Genomic DNA, 26,875 nt, shown 5'->3' on the forward strand with positions numbered 1-26,875 from the left:
GTATAAGAAGGTGCCATTCCAAGAAGTGCCTAGCATGTGATTACCTACACCCTGGCAACCTGACCTTCACATGTAACATCACAAACGAAACATTCAGTATCCACCAATCCTTTAGTTGCAATACCACGTTCATTGTTTATCTCTTTACATGTCCCTGCAATAAGCAATATGTTGGCAGAACGAGCCAGCAAACCAGAGCCCGCATAGGCCAACACAAAAGAAATATTAAAAAAGCCTATCCCAAACATAGTCTGTCTAGACATTTTGCTCAACATCATAATTCCAATCCAAAACTGTTTACATTCATACCAATTGAACATATACCTGACAGCCTGCCACACACAGAACGGATCACCCGACTAAGAGCACGCGAAATGTTTTGGATCTTCAATCTCAGAACACTAAAACCTGAAGCGTTAAATGAATGCCTAGAGCACAATTATTAATCTCCTAGTATTAATTAATTTTTCTAGCCCTAACCTGCCCAACAGCCATCACCCTATTAGCTAACTGCTAAAATTGTATAATTTCCCTTACTTTAGAAGCTTATTTCCATCTGGATCAATTGTTCCTCTATCCTAACTTCCTCCCTTACCTCACTCTTATCCTCACTTCACCCACACACTAGTATATTATCTTATCACAGTTCAAGTAACATCTTATTCTATTACTTCTAACCACTATACCTTGATGGGGTTTACACACCATCAAAAAATTGTCACAAGAAATATTAGCACAAAAAGATCACGCTTATTAATACATCGGGCTTATAAATCAATGATTAATATAACACACACGTCAATCGATTATTCACAGTTTTTCATCAATATCTGCTATAAAAAAATCCCCTACATCATTTTTGCATCATAATTCATTTTGAAGTATGTTTATTATCAAATACTAGTTTATTATTATTATTACATCATTTAAAGTTCACTTATCCTACTAATTATACCCTTGGGGACCCTACAAACAGCCACCTAAATTAGAAACGTCTTTTTACCTTATAAAACTGCATTTTACAAACTATACATAGCTTCTAATTTAAAAGTTAGTTTACTGTGCATAAGAATGCAATTTCTTATCCTTTGGCGCCATCTAGTGGAAAAAATATGCCATTAACACATTCACAATGAATCCCATTCATTGAATGGGACTACTGGTAAAGTATACTATGAATCAATGGGGCGCCCTTATCCAAAATGGTGCCGCCAGAACTTCCTGTAGGAATGGCATAAGCGAGGACATCACAGTGTTGAGGCCACGCCCCTTCCTGCCCACCACGAGCCTGCAATTCAGCAGCTGTTCAGCACATTTGCTACATCTATATAAGCCAGAGTGGAATTCCCCCCGCTAGAGGCTCCCTTAGCTTGCTATTTCAATTGGACTGGTAAGTAAATGCTTACACTATATGTTTGCTCTTCATGCACTTCTGCTATGCCAGCACTCCCCCTGCTGCTAACTTATGTGTACATATGCACTATTTGTTTTTAGCCACCAGTGACCAGCTTACTTTTTAACACATAGAGAAGTGCAGCCTTTTTGAGCCCAGCACTCTCTAAGAAATGTCATTTTATCCCAGTAGCTGGCCAAGTCTTTTTAGGTCTAATTATATGTTTTCATTTATTTATCTGTTCATCATGACAGCACACCTTTCTGGCAATCTCTTTTAATCCAAATTGTCCATAGTAATATGGGCAGAAAATTGTGTGCATATATATAGTTATTAAATTAAAGGAAGTGTTTATTATATTTTTACATTAAGGTGGAAAACTAAAGGTTTTTTTTTTTTTCCCTCCCAACCCCCCTCCCCCCCACCTATTTTAAACAATGTTTCATAATTTTCCATATGTTTGAAAAATCATGTTTTGATTATCTATATACCTCTGGCTGATAAACGCCAGCAGCTCCGTAAGACAAGGGTAAATACTCCTAATATAATATGTACATTATTTAATTATAATATATCATCTGTAATAATATATATAATCTGTAATAATATATATGAAATGAAACACTGGATTCAATGCTATCGCTGATTACAATCTGATGCTGTAAATGTATGTATATCTTTAATACTAGTATGCTTAGGAGTCTCATGTTTACTAATATAGGCACTGCTATTGGCCTGAGGAAGCGGGCTCAGACCCGTGAAACGCGTTGCCTGTGCTACCAATAAAATCTTTTGTCCCTACAAAGATTTGTCGTCCTTGAGGTAAGCAACCTCAAACCTTTTCTCGGTTTTAAACTGCTTTTAAACGCTTTTATATACCACCAGGGCGCCTCTTTAAACCATTTAGTGCATCCCTAACCCCCATACGATACCCGTGTGAGGGGTGGAGGCAGAACATATGTGGTTTACACCACGGTGGACATCTGCCTCCCTTCTTTTTTCCAAGGAGAGCGACCGCATCCATGTCCTTAGTGACCTCCCCGAGTGGAGTCGGGTTAATTGTCTCCACCTGCTTCCTGTGGTCGGTTGCCCCTCTGCAACCCACTCTTGTGAGTAGATTCTTATCTTTTATGTTGACAATTTTGACTAAACATATTACACTATTGGGCTCCCGTGTTTTTTGTTTCCTGTGCCTTTTCCCCAGAAGGTGTCCTGACACCAATCATCCACTACCAGTATTCAGGTATCCAACTTGACCTTCAGATCCACTGCATTTTGACTTTTAGTTTGGACAATCTGATCACATATTGCATTAAATTGTTAAGCATGTGAGGATTGAAACACTAGTTATGAAAAGTGATTATTATAAAAAATCCTCTAAAAACTTTTCCACGGTATAATAAAGTCACATCAATGCCTGTATAAAGTATTCTGCTATAACAATAAATGTCAATAACATTCTGATAACGTTAGTAACCTGAGCATGTTGCTTGTTCGATTTCTTTCTCTTTTTTTCCCAAACATTCACCCTGTTAATAAGATTATTTATCCAAATGTATTTTCAAAGTTATAAATAGGAGCATCAAAGTTAGGAAAATAGATCCAGAAATACACATGCCTGAAAGAGTTAATCAGGTATGTAAGTGGCAGTTACTGTCAGGACTGGGTCAGACTACAGTGGGACCCTCACTGATGAGAAATGACAACTATAAAACACTTTCCTAGCAGAAAATGTCTTCTGAGGGCAGGAAAGAGATAAAAAGGGTTAACCGTTCATAGATTTTAGCTCTGGCATACTTCAATGAATCTGTCATTGAGCAAAAACCATAAAACCGTAAAAACTTAAAAATAGATTTAAATATAAAATAAAACTGTGGAATATCTTAAAAATTCATTTTTAGGAGGAGGATAGATACAATTGTTTGTTTCATTAGTTTATTTTCACCCCAGGTGTCCTTTTAACTTTTTAACCGAACAGATGTGCCTGAAACGCTGCAAAGACTGTTGAGTTAACTGTGGACTTCAGGAAGTGCCCTCCCCCTCTAAACCCAGTCATCATTGAAGGCACTGAAGTTGCCAGAGTATCTAGCGTTCGTTTCTTGGGCTCAACTATAACCGATGATTTGAGATGGGGAGAAAACATCACTAAATGCCAAAAAAAATCCCAGCAAAGGCTGTTCTTCCTGAGACAACTGAAGAAGTTCGGAATGTCCCAGGAGCTGATGACAAGTTTCTACACGGCCACCATCGAGTCTATCCTTTGCTCCTCAATCATCGTATGGTATGCAGGTGCCACCGCTAGCGACAAGTATAAACTACAAAGAGTGATCAAGGCTGCAGAAAGAATCATCGGGACTTCCCTGCCATCACTGGACCTACTTCATGCCTCCAGGTTAAGCAGCAGGGCAAACAGGATTGCACAAGACCCCCGCCATCCCGGCTGTCGCTTTTTCAACCACATGCGCACAGGCCGCCGCTACAGAACTATTCCAACTAAAACTTCCAGGCACAGGAACTCCTTTTTCCCCCAAGCTGTGCTCGCCCTTAACTAGCGCCTCCACACTCAGCACGCCCTCCGGGCAGGGCCTCACGGACACCGCGCTCTACAGCTTAATGCTATATAGACCCCTGTACTATGCCCTATACTTTGCACGTGTGCTTCTATATTGTCTGTGTTTTTTGTATTTCTGCACTATGACTGTTTTTTTGTATTTCTGCACTATGACCGTTTCCCTCGCTTTATGTTTTCTTTTGCTATGTCCAATGCCAATGTGAACCAAAAATAATTCTGAGTGCGGCATCCGTCACACTTAGCGAAATAAATCTGATTCTGATTCTGATTCTGATTCTGAAAGTGCATAACAACAACCAGGTGGAAAATCTGTGTGTACATAGGATATAGCTACTGATTCCATACCTAGTCCAAACACATGCAAAAGAGGGCCAAATAACAAGTAACCTATGTACTAGACTAAACTCACTTTTTTTTTATCCCAAAAATGGTTACATGGGAACAAGTGTTTCCTTCAGTGCTTCGTGAAATGCCGAAGATCAGCAAAGTACTGATGCAACGTTTTACTGTGGGAGCGCTCACACTATAGCGCCGTGACTTTGTCACTCCCTGAGTGTGACTTACAAAGCGCAATCACTGCTAGATACCCAAAAAGTTACACAATCATCAAATGCTTTGGCACTGCTTACCTAAGGTGGGAGATAAGAGAACAGGGCAGAGCCTAAATGCTAAAGCACCCCTTGCCTAGATTTATTAGATTGTCTATTAACTGACATACTTTTGCAACATGGTGAATATTCAGTAGAAGAAAACAAATTGCCATATTTGTCATTGCAGTAGCATGTGCTCATGTACAGTGAAATTTACCTGTAATAAGTCTAGATTGTCCTGAATTTATTGCAATGTTTTTGCGGTTATGCCCAGGAAATTGCAAACACATGGTAGGTTTTCAGCTTACATCTTAGCAACCCTCTGTCATCTGATATGATACAGTTAAGGGTTAAAAGCCTTTGAAAACTGACGCATGATTCTTAAAAAACAAAAGGGGGCACATGTGCATCGTGAACATAAGTACATGGATTCTGCGTTCGCTCTGCGTCTGGATGGCAAAATAGGCGGATTTACAGCAACCCATGGCAACCTAAACTCCAGCACTTACTGCTACATTTACAGTGAGATGACCAGGAAGGGGGGAAAGGTAGATAAAGTTCCCTAATCTCCCTCGCAGCCAACTATTTCATCTTTGCTCCCGGGAAAGCGTGGAGGCGACTCCCTAATTGAGCCAGCCACAGAGCTGCGGCACCCCATCCCCCCACAATCCACGCCACGAACTTCAGGCAGGGTGCTTCCCTCACACTGACCTTTTGGCTGACATCTGAACCATGCTAAAGGCAGAGCTTGCAACTGCAGTAGCAGGACTCTCTGCACAAAGACATTGGGGACCGAGTTAACGATCTGGAACAACGGGATTTACAAACTCGGCCATCAAAATTACACACCTGGAGACTTAATGAATCACTTCTTCTTAGTTCCACAGCTAGATTAGACCTCATGGATACAGTAAATAATTATTTCTTAGAAGATAAAAATCCAGCACATAAGCCATTATACGGGGCAAATTAATTCAATTGGCAGCTAGGACTAGAAAAAAGATCAGATGACTTAACCAATCTGAATTTGAAATTACAACGTTTGCGCTTCTTACACCAAACTGATCACTCCATCTTCTACCTAAAACAAATTAAAGACACTGAAACCCAAAATAATCCCCTTTTATTTAGCACAGTGGAGAAAGCTCTTGCATGGATGCACACAAAATACTACAAATATGCCAGTAAAGCCAGATACTTGGCTGGCCAACAAGCTTAAAGTGGACCCAAATTAAAAATACAAGATTTCAGAAATAAAATCTATTTTCTAAATTATAATAATAAATAGCAGCTTTTTTCAGCTGCATGATGACAAATATAAAATATTTTACATTTATTGCCTTCCTTTCATATTGCCGGGACAGAATCTGGCAAACTGGTGGAGTAGGTGGTGTCCAGCAAAGGAGGAATTACTAATGGCTGCCACCTGTATAACCCTAGTCATGAAAAGAGAAGGGTGAAAAGCATGCACTGAAATGCTCATAGGCTTGAAGGAGTGGTTATCTTTGTATGTGTCAGAGTGGTGCAACTAAATATTTTGAATTAAAAAAAATGTTTGGTTTGGGTCCGCTTTAAGAACTTGCAAAAGCATAAGAAAATCTATAAACTTGGAACACCACAAGGTCAATTCACTAGTGATCCCAACATAATCCTTAAAACATTCCTTGATTACTATCAAAAACTATACACAGATAACACTCAACCTCAACCACTTGAGATAGAAAAACTCCTGCAATCGATTCAGTTTCTCAAACTTACTCAGGGAACACAAAAATAACTTAACAAGTCCAACACAGTTAAGGAACTTGCTAGGGCAATTAGCAAGCTGAAAGCCAAAAAAAACCGAGGTCCAGATGGACTAACTGCTTTCTACTAGAAAACGTTTCAGGGCATTCTATGTACCCACTTGGTAGATTTTTTTTCAATGCTCTCCACAAAACACACTTGAATGACCCAGAATTCCTAGACGCTCATATTGCCATAATCCCAAAACCAAACAGGGCCCCCCTTCAACCTAAAAATTATAGGACCATTTCCCTCCTTAATATAGATTATAAGCTCTTTACAGCCATCCTGGCGACCAGACTGAACAAAATCCTCCCTAATAATTAACTGACTAGGTTGGCTTTATCCCACCTCGACAACATAAGGAATAATACAGCAATTATATCCCACGCCAATAAAACCAAAACTCCATTGATGACTCTTACATTAGATATAGAAAAAGCAGCCATATTCACTAAAATTATTGAACCTTTAGCATCCTACCTACGAATGAATAAAGGTATCCAGGGATATTCTATTACGGGTGAGGAGTTCAAGTTGAGTCTCTTTGGCGATGATGTATTCTTTTCCCTCACAAATCCACACACCACAAACCCTAATCTGACGGGAGCTTTGAAATATTTTGAGGGTCTCTCTGGCTTGAGAATCTACTATGAAATGTCAGAAGCAATGTTTTGCAATTACTTCAAAAATAAGGCAAAAGAAATTTCACAAATCCACAGATTCCAACATTGAGGCCACTTTACTTATATCTTGGAGTGAAATTAGCAAATTATTGCTCTCAGCTGTACAAGTGGAATTATAAACCTCTACATAGTGAATTGCATGCTCTGCTCAGGTCATGGAACTCTTATAACATTTCTTAGGCGGGGAGGAAAACCTGCATAAAAAATGACTCTGCTGTCCAAGGTTATCTAATTTTTTTAGGGTCTTATTGATACTTCTAAAAAAAAGACATCTTTCGTCTTCAAAAAGAGATGTATCGGTTTACATGGAAAGGCAAACGCCCTCTTGTAGCCAGACAAGTTATGCAGTGGCATAAAAGTGATGTTGGCTTGTCCGTACCTGACCTATTAAAATATTATAAAGCTGCTCAAATGGCTATTATCCCCGCTATAAACAGAGCTCTAAAATGGGTTTGGATGGAAGACCTCATGTTGAACCCCCCTCACCTGGAAATGCCTGCTCTGGCCACATAATGTGGATATGCCTACCCTGAAGTCCTTCGCCAAATACATGCCATACTTTCTCTGGTTGGAAGGAGACTTATCATCGAGCCTCCCTTCAATCACGGCCCTCTACCATGATTTAAATCTTCCACAATACTGATTTTCCAGAGTGCTTGCTTTTCTCTACCTTTGTGTAGTGGACCGCAATAAATTATTTAAAGGTACGGTCTTTCCTTTTGAAGGCTAGGATACCTACATGGTCTTAATTCTTGGAGTTGGTGCGATCCTTAACCAGTAAAGTGCTCAGAGCTCGACAACTCCATCATTCTCTCCTAAGTCTTTCTAGACCAGGTCAGTCGGCTCAACCTACACATTTTAAGACAACAATATAAAAGGAGACACAGAGAGCACAAGATAGTGTTGTATGTACTGGAAATGTGGGTGTGAGAGGGTAAGTATAATGTTATACTCACAAGTCAGGGTCACCATCCAGTATTTGAAGATTGTGAGTGGGCACACCACTATGTGAAAGTCGGGTGCTTGATATTGTGGCATAGGCTATGTCACAGGCAAAGTCAGCAATCAAGTACACCAGCACTCCGTAATTGCAAAGAATCATGCTCTTTTATTGAGCCATTATTATTATTATTATTATTTAGTACTTATATAGCGCCAACATCTTCCACAGCGCTGTACAGAGTATATGTAGTCTTGTCACTAACTGTCCCTCGGAGGATCTCACAATCTAGTCCCTACCATAGTCATATGTCTATTGTGTAGTGTATGTATTGTAGTATAGGGTCAATTTTTTAGGGGGGGCGGGGGAGTTTGCAATTAACTTGGATGTGGGAGGAAACCGGAGTGCCTGGAGAAAACCCACAATGAGAAAACGCAGACACGGGGAGAATATACAAACTCCTTGCAGATGTTGACCTGGCTGGGATTCAAACCGGGGACCCAGCGATGCAAGGCAAGAGCGCTAACCACTACGTCACCGTGCTGCCCATTATATGCACAGAAGTAGCCGACAATTGTTTCAGGGCCTCGCAGGGTCCCCCTTTATCAAGGCGTGTGGTTACAATCCTACATCGTAGTCAACTCCTATATAATTACTAAATCCTCTAACACCCTACCCAAAACAGTGATCAATCTGTGATGTCATCTCCTCTGTTCACAACATAAACATGTATATTCAATTCAATCTAGTATCTAATCGGGCTGGAAATATACTTCTGTCATCATATCAGTGCGCACAGCACTACTGGGCCACTGTACATGTTGCCCCTTATTTTATTACCTCCCCAAAATTCACAAAAACTTTCATAAACGTCTGGGAGATCTAGCATTTCCGGTATTGACTTAATCACCAGTAACTTATCCCATTTTGTTGACCAACATCTACAACCATATGTACGAACACTCCCCTCGTATCTTAAAGAGATTCTGTAACAAATATTTCATCCTTTTTCTACTATCCTACAAGTTCCTAAACCTATTCTAATGTGCTCTGGTTTACTGCAGCACTTTCTACTATCACCATCTCAACTTATCTTTCCCCTGTCGGATTTGTCGCCCTGTGTCTGGAAGGCTGCCAACTCTTCAGTGTTGTTGATCTGTTATGCACGCCCCCCCTCCAGGCCTCCTGTATGCACACTCCCGTGTGTGTTATTTAGATTAGGCAGCCTCTCTGCTCTCTTGTCAGTGAGAGAAGAGAGCTGCCTGTCTTTTACAAGCTGCATAAATCGTCCTCTGAGCTGGCTGGGCTGTCACATACTGATGAATTACAGACACAGAGCTGTCTGCAGGAAGAAAAAATCAGCATGTCACTCTTCAGTGGATGATAGCTGCAGGGAGAAGAAGGTAAACCAGCCTTTCTCAACCTTTATACCCTGGAGAAACCCTGCAAATAGCTTTTGGATCTCAAGGAACCCCTGCAAACTATTTTTTGATCTCGAGGAACCCCCGCATTTATTTTGCAGGAGGCATGGTCTTTAAGGCTTCTTGCACACAGGGACGTTACAGGTGCACGTTAGTGCAGCCTGTAACGCTCCCCCAACGCACAGCAATGTAACACAAGTGGGCTGTTCACACTGCCCACGTTGCATTACATTGTAACGCAGCAAAGTGCTGCATACTGTGCGTTCGTTCTACGCGGCTAAGCGTTAGACTGTTTGTACATGCTCAGTCATGTTGGGGAGGAGGGGAGAGCGGCCGGGCACATGGCTAATTAATATTCACTGCACTCAGTGACGTGCATTGTTTACTTCCTGGAGCGGCCGCTCTGTGCGGCGATTGGCCGGGCGGGACCACGTGATGCCGCATGCGTCCAAGAGTACGCATCACGGATGCCAGAGTGAGCTGCACAACGCGGCTCACTCTGACGTCCACACCAGAGAGCACCAGGCGTTGCGTTAGGGGCACGTTATGTGCCCTATAACGTCCCCTTAACGCAATGTCCTGGTGTGTAACTAGCCTAAAAGTATGTGTGGCTGTTTATTTCACTACCCCTATTACACTGCCACTCATTATACTGCCTCCTAAGCCCCTAATTTAGTGCTTCTTGTTACAGTACCACCTATTATAGGGAGCTCCATTATACAATCCAACAATGGGGGAAAATGCCAAGGAACCCCTGCAGAGTACTCAAGGAACCCTGGGGTTCCAGGGAACCCTGGTTGAGAAAGCCTGAGGTAAACACACAACTACTTCCGGTTTTGGTGGCCATTTTGTTTGTTTATAAACAAAATTTTTAAAACTGGTTTTGACTACTTTTAATGCGGCGGAGAGCGATGAAATTGTGACAGAGGGGAATAGGAGACGTCCCCTAACGCACTGGTATGTTTACTTTTGTGCGATTTTAATAATACAGATTCTCTCTAAAGACTCCCAACATCTCATACGGTTACTCAAGGACATAGGATGGCAATCAGAATACACATGGCTAGCATGTGATGTGACATTCTTTTACACCAATATCCCCCACACCTTTGGACTCACAGCCATACAATACTTCCTATCAACTATCAATACCTTCATGTCCCAATTACAACAGCTATTTATCGGTCAATGTACCAAGTTCATCCTGACCCACAACAGAGGGAAATGTACTGGATTCAAATCTTAAAATCCCTTACTCCAAGCGGCTTGAATGAGCAGCTTATTTTATTGTAATTTTCATCATTATATGTATTTTTCATCAATACCAATAATTCATGATATACACAATTTGTATCACTATACTATGACTTAAAGGGACTCCGAGCAGTGCAGAAACTATGGAAAGATGCATACCATTTTGAAGCTCTCTTTCTCCTCTTTCCAACAATATGTAAACCGCCGCCCTACACCTTTTAGTTTTCGCAATTTTCGCGATTTCGATCACTAACAACGAAAACTAAAAGGCGTAGGGCGGCGGTTTATGTGTCATTGGAAAGAGGAGAAAGAGCTTCAAAATGGTATGCATCTTTCCATAGTTACTTGTATTACACAGGACGACTTTACCCCAAAGTCGGCAGCTCCATTCCATTCTTTTAGTTTTCGATATTTTCGCGATCAAAATCGTGGCGGCTGTGATTTCGATTGCGAAAATTGCGAAAACTAAAAGGCATAGGGCGGCGGTATATATATCGTTGGAAATGGAAGAAAGAGAGCTCCAAAAGGGTATGCATCTTTCCATAGTTTCTGCACTGCTCAGAGTCCCTTTAAACATTTCTCTACATACTGTAAGTGGTGTTTCAGCTAAAACTGACGAGTATGGGATGTCAGCCAGAAATCGCAGATGTTGGTCAGTGCTTAATTGGCTGTAATGAACCAATCCAATTGTTATTAGCCTTATTGTCATAAAAATGCGCTCAGTATTGTTTTTAAAGCGCGCCCTCTGATGTCACGCACGTGCACACTAATGTTGAGGCTGGAAACGCCATGTAAGGGGTGGGCGTTTGTTGCTGGTAAGGCGTTTGCATGTGTCGGAAAGGTCGCATCCGCACGCATGTCTTAGAAGCCCGCTGCGCCACTTTGGATAAGGGCGCAGGAAGGTGTAGGTGGATCTTTGGGCAAATCGACCGCACATGCGTGTTAAGATGAGGGTGAGCAGGGCTTGAAGGGGTGGGGGAGAAAAATGTGTGTATATATAGGAGAGGGATACAGCGTCTGCAAAGGGGAAACAGTCAGTGAAATGGAGCAGCCATACATATAATTAAGAACATTTGGCATTAAAATTGATAAACCTTTATAATATCATGAATCTATGAAAAAAAAAAATACATGTAAAAAAAGCCCATGCAGGATAATGAGAACACAAAAAATAATGAAAAGTTGGATATATAAATATAAAGAAAAAACACAATTCTAAAGGGACACTGAGGAGTAAAAATAAATGGAATCAATACTTACCTGGGGCTTTCTCCAGCCCACCGTAGGTCTGGAGGACCCCCGGCGTCCTCTTGGCTCCTTTCCCGGACCCTCCACCGCATACAGCACTGGCGACACCCAAGCTGGGTGTCGGGCTCCCTTTTCCTTATCGGTGATGCTCGTCATTACAACGGCCGCTGCGCGTCACCACGGCGGCCGGCGTGCGCAGTACTGTCACGCCGGCCACCGTGATGACGACGAGCGTCACCGATAAGTAAGTGGGAGCCCGACACCCGTTTCTTCTCCCCCTCCCCTTCGAGCCCTGCTCAGCCTCCTTTTAACACGTATGCGCACACATCCCCTGAGATGCGTGCGCACGGACGATCAATTTGCCCAAAGATCCACCTACCTGCGCCCTTATCCAGTGTGGCGAGGCAGGCTTCTAAGATGCACATGCGACCTTTCCGACATGTCCCCTGAGATGCGTGTTCACGCACGATCAATTTGCCCAAAGATCCACCTACTGGCGCCCTTATCCAATGTGGCGCGGTGTGCTTTCAATGCAATACTGAGCGCATTTTTATGACAATAAGGCGAATTACAGCCTCGGATTGGTTCATTACGGCCAATTAAGTACTTGACCAACATACAAAAAGCACTCTTTGTGCTATCTAAATTACAGAGGCGCTAAGCTTGCTACTAGACCTGCATGAGGTGAGTCCCTGATTTTTTTTCCTATATACTCTTTTTTTTTGTTTTTGTTTTGTTTATTGCCCTATATTTGTTTTACTCTCCTCAGCTCCTCTGAATACTATCTCACTATAATTCAGGAACTTGCAACACACTCCGGTCCCCAGTCACTCTACAATATATACATTTTATGCCCTTACAATAACTCCCCCCCCCCCCCCTCTTCATTTGGTCACCCTCCTCCCGCAGTACCTCACCTTTCCTGTCTACCCCATATTGGGCTTGCTTGTTACAGTTTTTTCATTTTATGATGGTCACTTTAGACACTTATTGGTCTTTATAGATGTATATTTGCTGTTGATTTCTACTAATCACCTTAACATGAATATAACTTGATACTGCCATGCACTGGTACTTAGACTAATTGTTTTTTTTTATTTTCTCTGTCCTACAGTTGTATACTCCTCGTAATAGAACACATTGCACTTGTCTGTAGTATGCACAGTATATTCCGGTGTATAAGACGACCCCCTCCCCCTCCAGATATATCCAGATATATATATATGCATGCATACATACATACATACATACATACATACATACATGCATACATTTTGGGATATACTCACCCTATGCGACTACTCCTCTTGACTTTTGGACATTGTACTGTAGATATACTGTATAAACAGGTACAGATACTGGTGCTGTACTGTATGTTGTACCCAGTATACAACAATCAACCAATCACAAAGCCTTCCCAGTGAGGTACCCCCTCATCTTGTCATCGGAACCGCTTTAAATCACTTCTTTCCAGGAATCCTGGTGAGTGGATTTTTTTCTACCATATTTGTACAGCACCGCCCTTGCTGCTTTCTTACGGTCGCCGCATATGGTGGGAATGCGACCACTGACGTTTTTGAGCTCCCCCACCGTATGCGGCAACCGTAGATTCTGGACCCGCCCTATAAGACTACACATGGTGTATAAGACGACCCCCTGACTTTCGAAAAGATTTTCCTGGGATAAAAAGTAGTCTTATATGCCAGAATATACAGTAAATAGTTTTTTTGTTGAAAAAAATCAACATCTTGTGTCTACCTCCAAGAGGGTAAGTCCACCACTCCCTCCTTCATTTTAAATGTTTTAGTTTTCTTTTTTTTACTCTACTTTACTTGAGTTTGAAACTGTAATAGTAGCATAAGTAAATAAATTATTATATTGATCATGAATACAGTGTATAAGCATATTGCCTCATCCGATGTTAACTAGCATGATGAGGGATCCTCCAGTCACTAATCATATGTATTAGTATGAGGCTTTGTGATTGGTTGGTTGTTGGATACTGGGTACCACATACAGTACAGCACCAGTATCTGTACCTGTATTAGTATGACTGACTAGAGTCAAACTCATCCAGCTAGTAGCTTTTGTTGAGTGGCACAGTGAACATACAGTGGTGTGAAAAACTATTTGCCCCCTTCCTGATTTCTTATTCTTTTGCATGTTTGTCACACTTAAATGTTTCTGCTCATCAAAAACCGCTAACCATTAGTTAAAGATAACCTAATTGAACACAAAATGCAGTTTTAAATGATGGTTTTTATTATTTAGTGAGAAAAAAAACTCAAAACCTACATGGCCCCTGTGTGAAAAAGAAATTGCCCCCTGAACCTAATAACTGGTTGGGCCACCCTTAGCAGCAATAACTGCAATCAAGCGTTTGCGATAACTTGCAACAAGTCTTTTACAGCGCTCTGGAGGAATTTTGGCCCACTCATCTTTGCAGAATTGTTGTAATTCAGCTTTATTTGAGGGTTTTCTAGCATGAACTGCCTTTTTAAGGTCATGCCACAACATCTCAATAGGATTCAGGTCAGGGCTTTGACTAGGCCACTCCAAAGTCTTCATTTTGTTTTTCTTCAGCCATTCAGAGGTGGATTTGCTGGTGTCTTTTGGGTCATTGTCCTGCTGCAGCACCCAAGATCGCTTCAGCTTGAGTTGATGAACAGATGGCCGGACATTCTCCTTCAGGATTTTTGGTAGACAGCAGAATTCATGCTTCCATCTATCACATCAAGCCTTCCAGGTCCTGAAGCAGCAAAACAACCCCAGACCATCACACTACCACCACCATATTTTACTGTTGGTATGGTGTTCTTTTGCTGAAATGCTGTGTTACTTCTACGACAGATTTAACAGGACACGCACCTTCCAAAAAGTTCAACTTTTGTCTCGGCGGTCCACAAGGTATTTTCCCAAAAGTCTTGGCAATCATTGAGATGGTTTTTTTAGCAAAATTGAGACGAGCCTTAATGTTCTTTTTGCTTAAAAGTGGTTTGCGCCTTGCATATCTGCCATGCAGGCCGTTTTCGCCCAGTCTCTTTCTTATGGTGGAGTTGTGAACACTGACCTTAATTGAGGCAAGTGAGGCCTGCAGTTCTTTAGATGTTGTCCTGGGGCGTTTTGTGGCTTCTCGGATGAGTTTTCTCTGCGCTCTTGGGGTAATTTTGGTCGGCCAGCCACTCCTGGGAAGGTTCATCACTGTTCCATGTTTTTGCCATTTGTGGATAATGGCTCTCACTGTGGTTCGCTGGAGTCCCAAAGCTTTAGAAATGGCTTTATAGCCTTTACCAGACTGATAGATCTCAATTACAGTACTTTTGTTCTCATTTGTTCCTGAATTTCTTTGCATCTTGGCATGATGTCTAGCTTTTGAGGTGATTTTGGTCTACTTCTCTGTGTCAGATAGCTCCTATTTAAGTGATTTCTTGATTGAAACAGGTGTGGCAGTAATCAGGCCTGGGGGTGACTACAGAAATTGAACTCAGGTGTGATAAACCACAGTTAAGTTATTTTTTAACAAGGGGGGCAATCACTTTTTCACACAGGGCCATGTATGTTTTGAGTTTTTTTTCCTCACTAAATAATAAAAACCATCATTTAAAACTGCATTTTGTGTTCAATTATGTTATCTTTGACTAATAGTTAACAGTTTTTGATGAGCAGAAACATTTAAGTGTGACAAACATGCAAATGAATAAGAAATCAGGAAGGGGGCAAATAGTTTTTCACACCACTGTATGATCTGCCAATCATAGAGATTATTTAAGGAGAGAAAGAAAAATGTCATAAGTGTGTGTGTGTGTGTGTGTGTATGTATATGTGTATGTATATATATATATATATATATATATGTATATATATATATATATATATATATATATATATATATATATATATATATATATATATATATATATATATATATATACAGTATATATATATAATATATATATATTTTATTATTATTATTATTATTATTATTCAGGATGTAAAGGAGTTAATGTTAATAAGGGTTAATTGTAAAGTGTCAAATACCTATATTGATACTCATAGCAAGGTAAAGCTGTGTATATTAAACCTTGCCAAGCAAGTTGGTCGTTCATTTCCGAATATGGAGTAAAAAAAAAAAGGTATAACAAGTAAACTTCTAACAATAACAATATAACTATATCAAGAGATAACATTTAAGATGAACCAATGCTTGGTGATACATTAGTGATGTTTATCAATTTGGAGCCTGGCTTGGATGTAAGTTTCCATAATCATTTTGTGTTTAAAGGAGTTCTTTTGCAAAAAAAAGTAGGCAGTTAAAAAATGTGACAGATGACTGGTTTTGGGCCAGTCCATCTTTTTAAGGGGGATTCTCAGGGCTTTCTTTGTTTTCAACAGCATTTCCTGAACAACAGTTGCAAAATCTAACTGACATAATAGTGTGCAAGTGATTAGGGAGGCCGGCTGGTATCTTTCTATTTTGGCAGTTAAACTGTTGTTCAGGAAATGCTGTTGAACATCTGTCACATTTTTTTAACTGCCTACTTTTTTCGCGAAAGAACCCCTTTAAACATATTAAGGATGTATTGAAAAGAAATATTGTCTGAAGATTTCCAGTTACTAACTATTGTTTGACGAGTAGCAAAAATTAGATGAGTTATCGGTAGTCTGGTATTATCTATAGTCTCTAGATCCAAGCAAAAAACTGCCATTCGTATTCAGAGAGAAAAGTTTGGATGTAGGTTTTGTCTTATATAGGTTTCTACTTTTTGCTAGAGATGTCGCGAACCTCCGATTTTCGGTTCGCGAACCGGGTTCGCGAACTTCCGCAGAAGGTTCGGTTCGCGGAAAAATTCGCGAACCGCAATAGACTTCAATGGGGAGGCGAACTTTGAAAAATAGAAAAAATTATGCTGGCCACAAAAGTGATGGAAAAGATGTTTCAAGGGGTCTAACACCTGGAGGGGGGCATGGCGGAGTGGGATACATGCCAAAAGTCCCGGTGAAAAATCTGGATGTAACGCAAAGCAGCGTTTTAAGGGCAGAAATCACATTGAATGCTAAATTGCAGGCCTAACGTGCTTTCAAACATCTTGCATGTGTATATGTTACGGCCAGAACCCGAAGTTTGGCCACTCCTAGTTCTGGCCGGCCACTTCGGGTTCTGGCCGGCCAATTTGCGAAGTGGCCGCTGCGCTGCGGCCAATGTTAGAAATGGATTGTTTACTCTGATATTAATGTATCTTCTGGCCGCAGCGCAGCGGCCAAACTTATTAATTTGTTGCAATTAAGCCGGCGGCAATGTAACAATTCAAGCCGCCGGCTTTTTATCTGCCTCTCTCTCTCTCTCTCTCTCCTCTTATGGCCAGCTGGCGGGGGACACGCGAGTCCCCCAGAGTCGTTCGTCGCAGCAGGGGCAGCAGAGCGGGGAGGCTGCAGACATTGCTTCTGCCAGCACCCGCTCTGCAAGAACGGCAGGCTTCCCTGCCGCGACGAACGACTCGGGGGGACACTCGTGTCCCCGCCGGCTGCCCATAGGAGAGCGAGAGAGGGGGGGGGGGGGGAGGAGAGAGAGGCGGGTGGGGGAGAAGGAGAGAGAGGCAGATAAAAAGCCGGCGGCTTGAATTGTTACATTGCCGCCGGCTTAATTGCAACAAATTAATACGTTTGGCCGCTGCGCTGCGGCCAGAAGATACATTAATATCAGAGTAAACAATCCATTTCTAACATTGGCCGCAGCGCAGCGGCCACTTCGCAAATTGGCCGGCCAGAACCCGAAGTGGCCGGCCAGAACTAGAAGTGGCCAAACTTCGGGTTCTGGCCGTAACATATACATCAAACAGGGAGTGTAATTAGAGTACTGCTTCACACTGACACACCAAACTCACTGTGCAACGCACCGCAAACAGCTGTTTGTGTAGTGACGGCCATGCTGGACTACTGCGCAACATGGCGTGATTGCTCTTCCTCACTCAGTGATGTCAGGTAATGTGTGACTTCCTTCTCAACTTTCCATGGCATTGTTAAAAAGCTTACGTTTTGTTTTTAATTTACATTTTCTACTTGCTGTGTACTTGTTCAGTACCGCTACAATGAGAATCCTGTGGAGGCGGGCAAGTCTGCCATTGTGACCCCGGGTAATGGCCGGGGAATGAGAGGTTTGAATCCGGTGTGGAGCCTGAGCAACGGCTACCACCACACATCCAAGGAGGGCAGCAGGTAGGCATGCACGCCCGCCCCGAGGTAGTGACCAAAAATAACAATACAGGAGGCGGACTTTCAAGGCCCTGCTGTGTATTTGAAATGAATGTACTTTAAATCCTTTAACGAGAACCAGTTATGGCGGGCAAAGATGACACCACATTCCTTTCACGAGAATCATATGGAGGCGGGCAAGTCTGTCATTTGTGACCCCGGGTAATGGCCGGGAAATGAGGGATGGAATCCGGTGTGGAGCCTGAGAAACGGCTACCACAACACATCCAAGGAGGGCAGCAGGTAGGCATGCACGCCCGCCCCGAGGTAGTGATCAAAAATAACAATACAGGAGGCGGACTTTCGAGGCCCTGCTGTGTATTTGAAATGAATTAACTTTAAATCCTTTAACGGGAATCCGTTATGGAGGGCAAGTCTGCCATTGTCACCGCGGGGAATGAAGGTTGGATTCCGGCCAGAAGTGGGAGCCTGCTGAGACCCATGCTGTAGCTGCCCTGACCGTGCTTTGCAGACCAGGCATCTGTGGTCAGATGGACCCTTGAGCCAGCGGAAGACAAACCAAGTCGAAAGCATTTGCCAAGAATGTTTTACGGAGGGCAAGTTTTTTTGCCCTTTTTTAAAATTTTTTGAAAATGATAGATGGTTGTATTTTTAAATTGTTTGAAAGTTTAGATGGTTGTATTTTTAAATTGTTTGAAAGTTTAGATGGTTGTATTTTTAAATTGTTTAAAAGTGTATCCATTCAAGTGCAAGTTATGCACTGACTGCCAGGTATAATGTGCAGTCACAGATGCAGTGAAAGGTATGCAGTGACTGCAAACAGCCGTTTGTGTAGTGACGGCCGTGCTGGACTGGTGCGCACCGTGACGAGAGTGCAGGTGATGGTGGCTTTTCAGCCCATATGCTTGCCCGGCTGATGTAGCTGAATGACAGAACAGTGACTTTCCAGCTGATCAAATTTGGTCTGACCACAATGAAGCAACGACCTTAATATCTTTTGTGTGCCACCCCCACCCGAGACACTCAAATAGCCGGCGGTCATTGCTTCATTGTGATGCGCAAGCCCCTTCACCGCGGCAAGGTAATGATCACGAAGGGGGATGGGCACATGTACACGCACCAGAAAAATTAGTGTAGCGGCCGCTGCTAGCAGCGGCCTTAAAAATTCAGGAATCCGCCTAGAGTCCTGGACCCTGTTGGTAGTGGCGGAGAAGGCAGTCAAGCGGCCTGCAGGCAGAGATGCTGTGTGTGGGGAGTGGACTGACTTAGTCTTCGGTCGTGCAGTAGCCCTCCGTGATCCATTCCTCATTCATTTTGATAAAGGTCAGGTACTGAACACTGTCGTGACTTAGGCGACTTCTCTTCTCAGTAACTATGCCTCCAGCTGCACTGAAGGTCCTTTCTGACAGGACGCTTGCGGCAGGGCAAGAGAGGAGTTGTATGGCAAATTGGGACAGCTCTGGCCACAGGTCAAGCCTGCGCAACCAGTAGTCCAAGGGTTCATCGTCGCTTTTCGCAGAGTCTACATCCACACTCAAGGCCAGGTAGTCAGCTACCTGCCGGTCCAGGCGTTGGTGGAGGGTGGATCCGGAAGGACTATGGCGAGGAGTTGGACTAAAGAACGTCCGCATGTCCGACATCACCCTGAGATCGCTGGAGCGTCCTGTTCTTGCCTGCGTGGACTTGGGAGGAGGAGGGTTACTGCCAGTGGTACCTTGATTGCGTTGTGCAGCCACATCACCCTTAAATGCATTGTAAAGCATCATCGACAGCTTGTTCTGCAAGTGCTGCATCCTTTCCGCCTTTTGTTGAGTTGGTAAGAGGTCCGCCACTTTGTGCCTGTACCGAGGGTCTAGTAGCGTGGCCACTAAGTACAGGTCATTCGTCTTGAGTTTTTTGATACGGGGGTCCCTCAACAGGCTGGACAACATGAAAGAGGACATCTGCACAAAGCTGGATGCAGAGGTACTCTCCATCTCCTCATGCTCTTCCTCAGTGACGGGACACAACTCCTCTTCCTCCCCCCAGCCACGAACAATACCACGGGAACGTGGAGCAGCAGAAGCCCCCTGTGATGGCTGCCGCGGTTGTTCTCCTTCCGCCGCCTCTTCCTCCTCCACAGAAACACCTTCCTCATCATCACCATCATTAGAGTCTGACTCCTCTCCTTCCCCACACGACTCCTCTTCTTCCTCCTCCTCCCCCCTCTGTGCTGCCGCCGGTGTTGTGGAAACATCGGGTTCGTGTGTAAATGGCTCCAATGAATCCTGCTGCCCTAACTCTTCTTGTTCACGCTCCTCCACAGCTGTATCCACCACTCTACGCACGGCACGCTCCAGGAAGTAGGCGTAGGGGATCAAGTCGCTGATGGTGCCCTCATCGCGACTCACCAGTTTGGTCACCTCCTCAAAGGGCTCCATGACCCTGCATGCATTTCGCATCAGTGTCCAGTTGTTGGGCCACAACATCCCCATCCTCCCAGATTGTGTCCTTGTACTGTAATGATACAGGTAGTGGGTGACGGCTTTCTCCTGGTCTAGCAGGCGAGAGAACATCAGCAGGGTGGAATTCCAGCGAGTCGGGCTATCGCAAATCAGGCGTCTCACCGGCAAGTTGTTTCTACGCTGAATCTCTGCAAAGCGTGCCATGGCCTTGTAAGAGCGCCTGAAATGCCCACACAACTTCCTGGCCTGCTTCAGGACGTCCTCTAAGCCTGGGTACTTGGACACAAATCTTTGCACGACCAGATTAAGCACATGTGACATGCAGGGTATGTGTGTCAGCTTTCCCAAATTCAATGCAGCAATGAGATTGCTGCCGTTGTCACACACCACGTTGCCGATCTCAAGCTTGTGCGGGGTCAGCCATTGCTCCACCTGTTTGTTAAGAGCAGCCAGGAGAGCTGCTCCAGTGTGACTCTCCGCTTTCAGGCAAGACATGTCTAACACTGCATGACACCGTCGCACCTGGCATGCAGCATAGGCCCTGGGGTGCTGGGGCTGTGTAGCTGGGGAGGAGATGGCGGCACCAGCCAAGGAGGAGGAGGATGACGACAGCGAGGCGGTGATAGCAGGTGGAGAGGAGGTGGCTGGAGGCCTGCCTGCAAGCCGTGGAGGTGTGACAAGTCGGTCCTCTGCGCAGCCACGTACTCCCTGCTTGCTGCCATCGGTCACCAGGTTGACCCAATGGGCTGTGTATGTAATGTAGTGGCCCTGCCCGTGCTTGGCAGACCAGGCATCCGTGGTCAGGTGGACCCTTGACCCAACGCTGTGTGCCAGAGATGACACCACTTGCCTCTCAACTGCACGGTACAGTTTGGGTATGGCCTTTTGAGAAAAATAATTGCGGCCTGGTATCTTCCACTGCGGTGTACCAATGGCCACAAACTTACGGAAAGCCTCCGACTACACCAGCTTGTATGGTAATAGCTGGCGAGCTAATAGTTCCGCCACGCCAGCTGTCAGATGCCGGGCAAGAGGGTGACTGGCAGACATTTGCTTCTTCCGCTCAAATACTTCCTTCACGGACAGCTGGGTACTGCTGTGGGCAGAGGAGAAGGAACCGCTCAAGGGAATAGGCGGTGTGGAGGAGGGTGGCTGTGAAGGTGCAAGGGAGAAAGTGGATAAAGACGATGCACCTGAAGGAGGAAGAGGAGAAGGAGTTTGGCTTGTCTTTTGAGGAGTGCTGCTTTTACTCAGGTGTTCTTGCCATAGCTGTTTGTGCCTTCTCTCCAGGTGCCTTCGTAAGGCACTTGTCCCTACGTGAGAGTTGGCCTTTCCACGGCTCAATTTTTGCTGGCAGAGACAACAGATGGCTTTGCTCCGATCTGAGACACACACGTGAAAAAATTTCCAAACCGCTGAGCCCCCCTGGGGTGATGGCGCTACGGTGGCATCAGCAGCAGCTGACGTTGAAGGGCATGTGTGCTCCCTGGCCATAGCTGGCGATACATGGCACCGGACACTGCCCCCAGCTGTTTCTGAGGACGAGCTCCCTCTGCTTCTATCATGGAGTCGTCTCCTCCTACTCCTCTCTGACTCCTCCTCTGAACTGTCCCCCTGGTCATCTCCTCTACCGGGAACATATGTGGTATCCGTATAATCGTCATCATAATCCTCCTGGCCAGCTGCGCTTTCCTCAGACACCTCCTCAAGTGCACCAACTTCAGGTGGTCCACCATCATCCCCATCCACACACGTTACGTCCATACTATCGCCACCTAACTCAGACGTATGAGGTGGTGTACCTGCGCCTTCTTGTTGTTGTTGCAGTAGTGGCTGGGAATCAGTGATTTCACCACCACCACCAAATAACTCCTGCGAAGTGTCAAATGCAGCGGATGTGGTGCTGGTTGTAGCGCTGGTGGCTGCGGGAGATGAGGTGTTCTGTGTTAAATACTCAATCACCTCCTCACGATTTTGGGAAGTGATGGCACGTGCCTTCTTCTGAGCACTGTATTTTGGGGCAGGTCCGCATGAAATCACAGCAACACCACCTCGCACAGCCACAGACCTGCCGGTGCCTGGTGGCCTTCCTCTGGGTCTGCCTCTACCTCTTCCTCTACCTGGTTTGTCCATTTTGTCCATCTCGGGGGTATGCTAGCTATATGCAGTGAGGTGGGTTCTCACTCAACACAACAGGTAGTTAGATGCAGTGAGCTGGGTTCACTCAACAGTAAAGGTACTTAAGATGCAGTGAGGTGGGTTCTCACTCAACACAACAGGTAGTTAGATGCAGTGAGGTGGCCAGGTGGGTTCACACTCAACACAACAGGTAGTTAGATGCAGTGAGCTGGGTTCACTCAACACCACGCTAGGTATATGCAGTGATGATGTGGGTTAAGTAAACACAACAGGTACTGGGTAGTTAGATGCAGTGAGCTGGGTTCACTGAACAGTATACAGTAAAGGTACTTAAGATGCAGTGAGGTGGGTTCTCACTCAACACAACAGGTAGTTAGACTTAGATGCAGTGAGCTGGGTTCACTCAACACAACGCTAGGTATATGCAGTGATGAGGTGGGTTAAGTAAACACAACGGGTACTGGGTAGTTAGATGCAGTGAGCTGGGTTCACTCAACACAAAGCTAGGTATATGCAGTGATGAGGTGGGTTAAGTAAACACAACAGGTACTGGGGTATATGCAGTACTGGGTAGTACAATGTGCAGCTCCCTGTCACACACACAGGCAGTCAGTCACTGAATGTGCTGGGCTGCTGGCAGTGGCACACACACTATCAATTAGCAAGGCTGTGCATGCAACAAAAGTGTCAGAAAAAAAAAATGTACAGGTTGAGCTCTGAAAAGAGCTGTTGCTGGGTGCTTTAAAAGCAATATTAATTTGTCAGGAACAAGCAAAGCAGCCTAGAACCTAACTAATCTGTCCCTAAGAGAAAAAGTCTGCAGCAGCTGTCCCTTTCCTCTCTCTAGCAGGCACACGAGTGACTGTAATGGCCGCCAGAGGCTGCCTTATATAAGGGGGGGGTGGGGCTCCAGGGCTTACTGTAGCCTGAATGGCTACAATGTGCCTGCTGACTGTGATGCAGAGGGTCAAAGTTGACCCTCATAGTGCATTATGGGGCGAATCGAACTTCCGGAAAAGTTCGCCTGGCGCAGGCGAACGCGAACCCCCAATGTTCGCCTGGAACCGTTCGCCGGCGAACCGTTCGGTACACCTCTACTTCTTGCCATAGAATCGAAGTGACAGGGCATTCCCAGAGCATATGTATTAACGTACCTATGGAGGAGGAACATTTCCAACATAAGGTGGATGACTGAGGATTGAAAAGTGCAATTTTCCTGAGGGTTATATACCATCTGGTTAGGGCTCGTTTCCACTATCGCGAATCCGCATGCGTCCAATGCATGCGGATTCGCACATGTAATGCAAGTGGATGGGCCTGTTTCCACTGTAGCGTTGTTGAGGTGCGTTGTTTTTCAGCGGTGGAAAAACGCACAAAAGAGCCGCAGAATTTGCCTGCGAGTGGAATGCATGCGAATCGCATGCAATGTATTTAATAGGGAAATCGCATGCGTTTTCCCCATACGTTTTTTGCCGCAAATTCGCATGCGAATTCGCATAGGTACCAATGTAAATTCACACAGGCAGTGACATGGTTAAAATCGCATATACCCTCACCTATGCGAATTCGCAAGCGAATTCGCGGCAAAAAACGCATGGGGAATCGCATTCGCATGCGATTTCATCAGTGGTGGAATCCAGGCGATTCCGCACCGCAATAGTGGAAACGAGCCCTAAATGTTTTAGGGCCCATTTCCACTATCGCGAATTCGCATGCGTTTTTCGCATGCAAATTCGCATAGCAATACAAGTGAATGGGACGGTTTCCACTTGTCAGGATTCCTTTGCGTTTTTCTGTGCAGAAAAAATTTGCATGGCAGAGCCATCAGAATTCGCATATCGCATACCGCTATGCGAATCGCATACAATGTATTTAATAGGAAATTCGCATGAGGTTTGGGTATGCAAATTTTCATGTGAATTCGCATGAAAATTTGCATAGAAACAATGGAAAAGCACACCAGCACTGCCATGGTTAAATTCGCATACATCGTCATCCATGCGAATTTTCATGCGAATTCGCATAGACCCGCATGCAAAATTCGCATCCGCATGCGAATTTTTATCGGGGCGATTCGCACTGCACAAGTGGAAATGCAGCCTAAAAGAAACATTCCCAGTGGGAAGTACATTTTGAGAGGGATATAACCCATTTGTTAACTGATATTAGTTGCTGGGGAGTGATTTGTGAGGCTAGATCGTAGGACCAGATTTTGGAATATTTAGAGAGTGGAGAAGAGGGAGGTGAGTTTATTTCATTGTACCAGGTTGCGATAGTACCCTTTTGCGGAATCTTTGCGTTTAACATAGTATAAATATAAGGAACTCGCCTGTCAACGGTTCCAGCACTGGCTCAGGCGGCTCTGTTGACGGAGCGCGGCCGCGAGCTTTCTTCTCCAATACATCTGGTGGCATCCCTGTGGCAGTGAATTAGAGTGTGCGTCCCCTCTGTGTCCCTGGGCGGGCCCGTGCAGCTCAGAGCCGTTCTTATACTCTCCGACGTCGGCAATAATAGTGTCAGCTGATAGCTTAGATCAGCTGACACTTAGGCAGGGATGATGCTGTGTGCTGATTGGCCAGTTCCTTTTCTGGGCTGGTCTGTGATCTGTTCACCTGTATATAAGCTCTCTTCATTCAGTTGCTCACTGCCCGTGATGGCAATCAGTACGATGATCTGCTGGGCACTTTGTCACTCTGTGATATAAATTGTTATTGTATTTCAATGTGACTTTACTATTCAAATATTGTATATTAATGCGACTGCCTGACTTACTTTAGTTTTGACCTTAGCTTTACTGACCACTCTCTTGCCTAGTCCTGTGTACCTTAGCCATCTGATCACCCGTGAATGACCCTAGCCTGATTATCGACCTAGCCTTTGTTTCAGCCTTGTGTACCGTAGCCATATGATCTCAGGTGTATGACCCTAGATTACGTTCTGACTACGTCTTATCTAGACTCCTGTATATACCTCTAGGATCTAGCGTGACAAAGAATTTGCACATTGATTTCAGTAACAGCAATTCTCCTGGATCTGAGAAAATGTATGATTCTAAAACTTAAAAACTGATATCGGGAGAGGGATCATGAATTATTTTTGGAAGTCTGAGAATTTTTTAACTTCATCAGAAATATAAAAGTTATTAAGACACTTAATACCTAGTGAGATTAGGAATTTCGTTTCAATATCATCAATAATTTGTAGGGTAGAGACAGGAAGTTGTGGTTTTATACGGGAGGAACTTGGGGGAGGATGTTTTGCAAAGTGTTCCCATGCTATCAATGATGCCTGGGATGGTGGGATATTCTGACTTGGGAGGTTTGAACCCCAGAAGTATGCTAGAAAGAAGGTCTCTTGTAGACCTTGAGAGGAGAATTTGCTCCATGGAAGCCCTTTTTTTTTTTTTTTTTTTTTTATCAGTAGCATTCGACCACCATACGTTGGTGAATGCAAGGTTGCACGCCAAATAGTAATTAGTTAACTTTGGGATCCCTAGACCTCCTAGTTTTCTTGTAAGATATGCAATGGGAAGAGCAACACGTGATTTACGCCCCGCCCTATCGACGTGCATGGGGAACAAGACCTCAGAGATGCATTAGATCCAGATCAATGGTTCCAGTGCTTGGAAACTGTATCTAAAGGCAGTTTGCAAACTACAAATGTGGAGGTCTCAATTAGATTCCTGCATCGCTGTCAGGGTTCTTACGAAAAGTCGGGGCTCTGTTGATCTTGTCACTGGTATCAAGGGGCGAGCAGCCCCAGGGCTTGGGGTTGATGCAAGCACGGGTCTTCACCAGTGCACCCCGCAAGGGATGATAGGCTGTCACCCCTAGTGGGTGGTGGACTACTTTTCTGCCTAGTGCTTGCCAGGTCACGACCCCCCAGGACTACCGCACCAGTGACTGGAAGAACAAAGGATACCTGACGGGATTGGAGGGGGTTCGAGCAGGGCAGACAGTTGAGCTATCAGCCAGGACAGGCTTGCAGGGCAGGAAGACCTAACCCAAAGGGAATCCCAGGTCGAGTACTGACAGGAGGAGTTCCCAGAAAGGGAACGGACATACAGGGGAAAACCCGGGTAAGGAGCTGACAGCAAAGGATCCCAGGAGGGGTACAGAAAGGCTGGGTAATCCCGGGAAGGGGAAAGCTGACTGGAGGGGTTCCCAGGAGTGGAACGAACAGCTGGAAAAATC

The 26,875-nt window shown here is 44.4% G+C and overlaps 1 protein-coding gene and 1 long non-coding RNA gene across 4 annotated transcripts in view; both read left to right on the forward strand.

Annotated features, from left to right (window-relative positions):
- Window positions 1-26,875, forward strand: part of RAD9A (RAD9 checkpoint clamp component A) — a 621,237-nt gene that overhangs the window by 114,012 nt on the left and 480,350 nt on the right. The window lies entirely within an intron of this gene.
- Window positions 1,288-4,164, forward strand: LOC137533920 (uncharacterized). Its single transcript, XR_011024249.1, has 3 exons — window positions 1,288-1,390; window positions 2,115-2,215; window positions 3,372-4,164. It is a non-coding gene; the product is annotated as an uncharacterized lncRNA (long non-coding RNA).

Source organism: Hyperolius riggenbachi, chromosome 10, assembly GCF_040937935.1.
Source record: "Hyperolius riggenbachi isolate aHypRig1 chromosome 10, aHypRig1.pri, whole genome shotgun sequence".
Lineage (NCBI taxonomy): Eukaryota > Metazoa > Chordata > Amphibia > Anura > Hyperoliidae > Hyperolius > Hyperolius riggenbachi.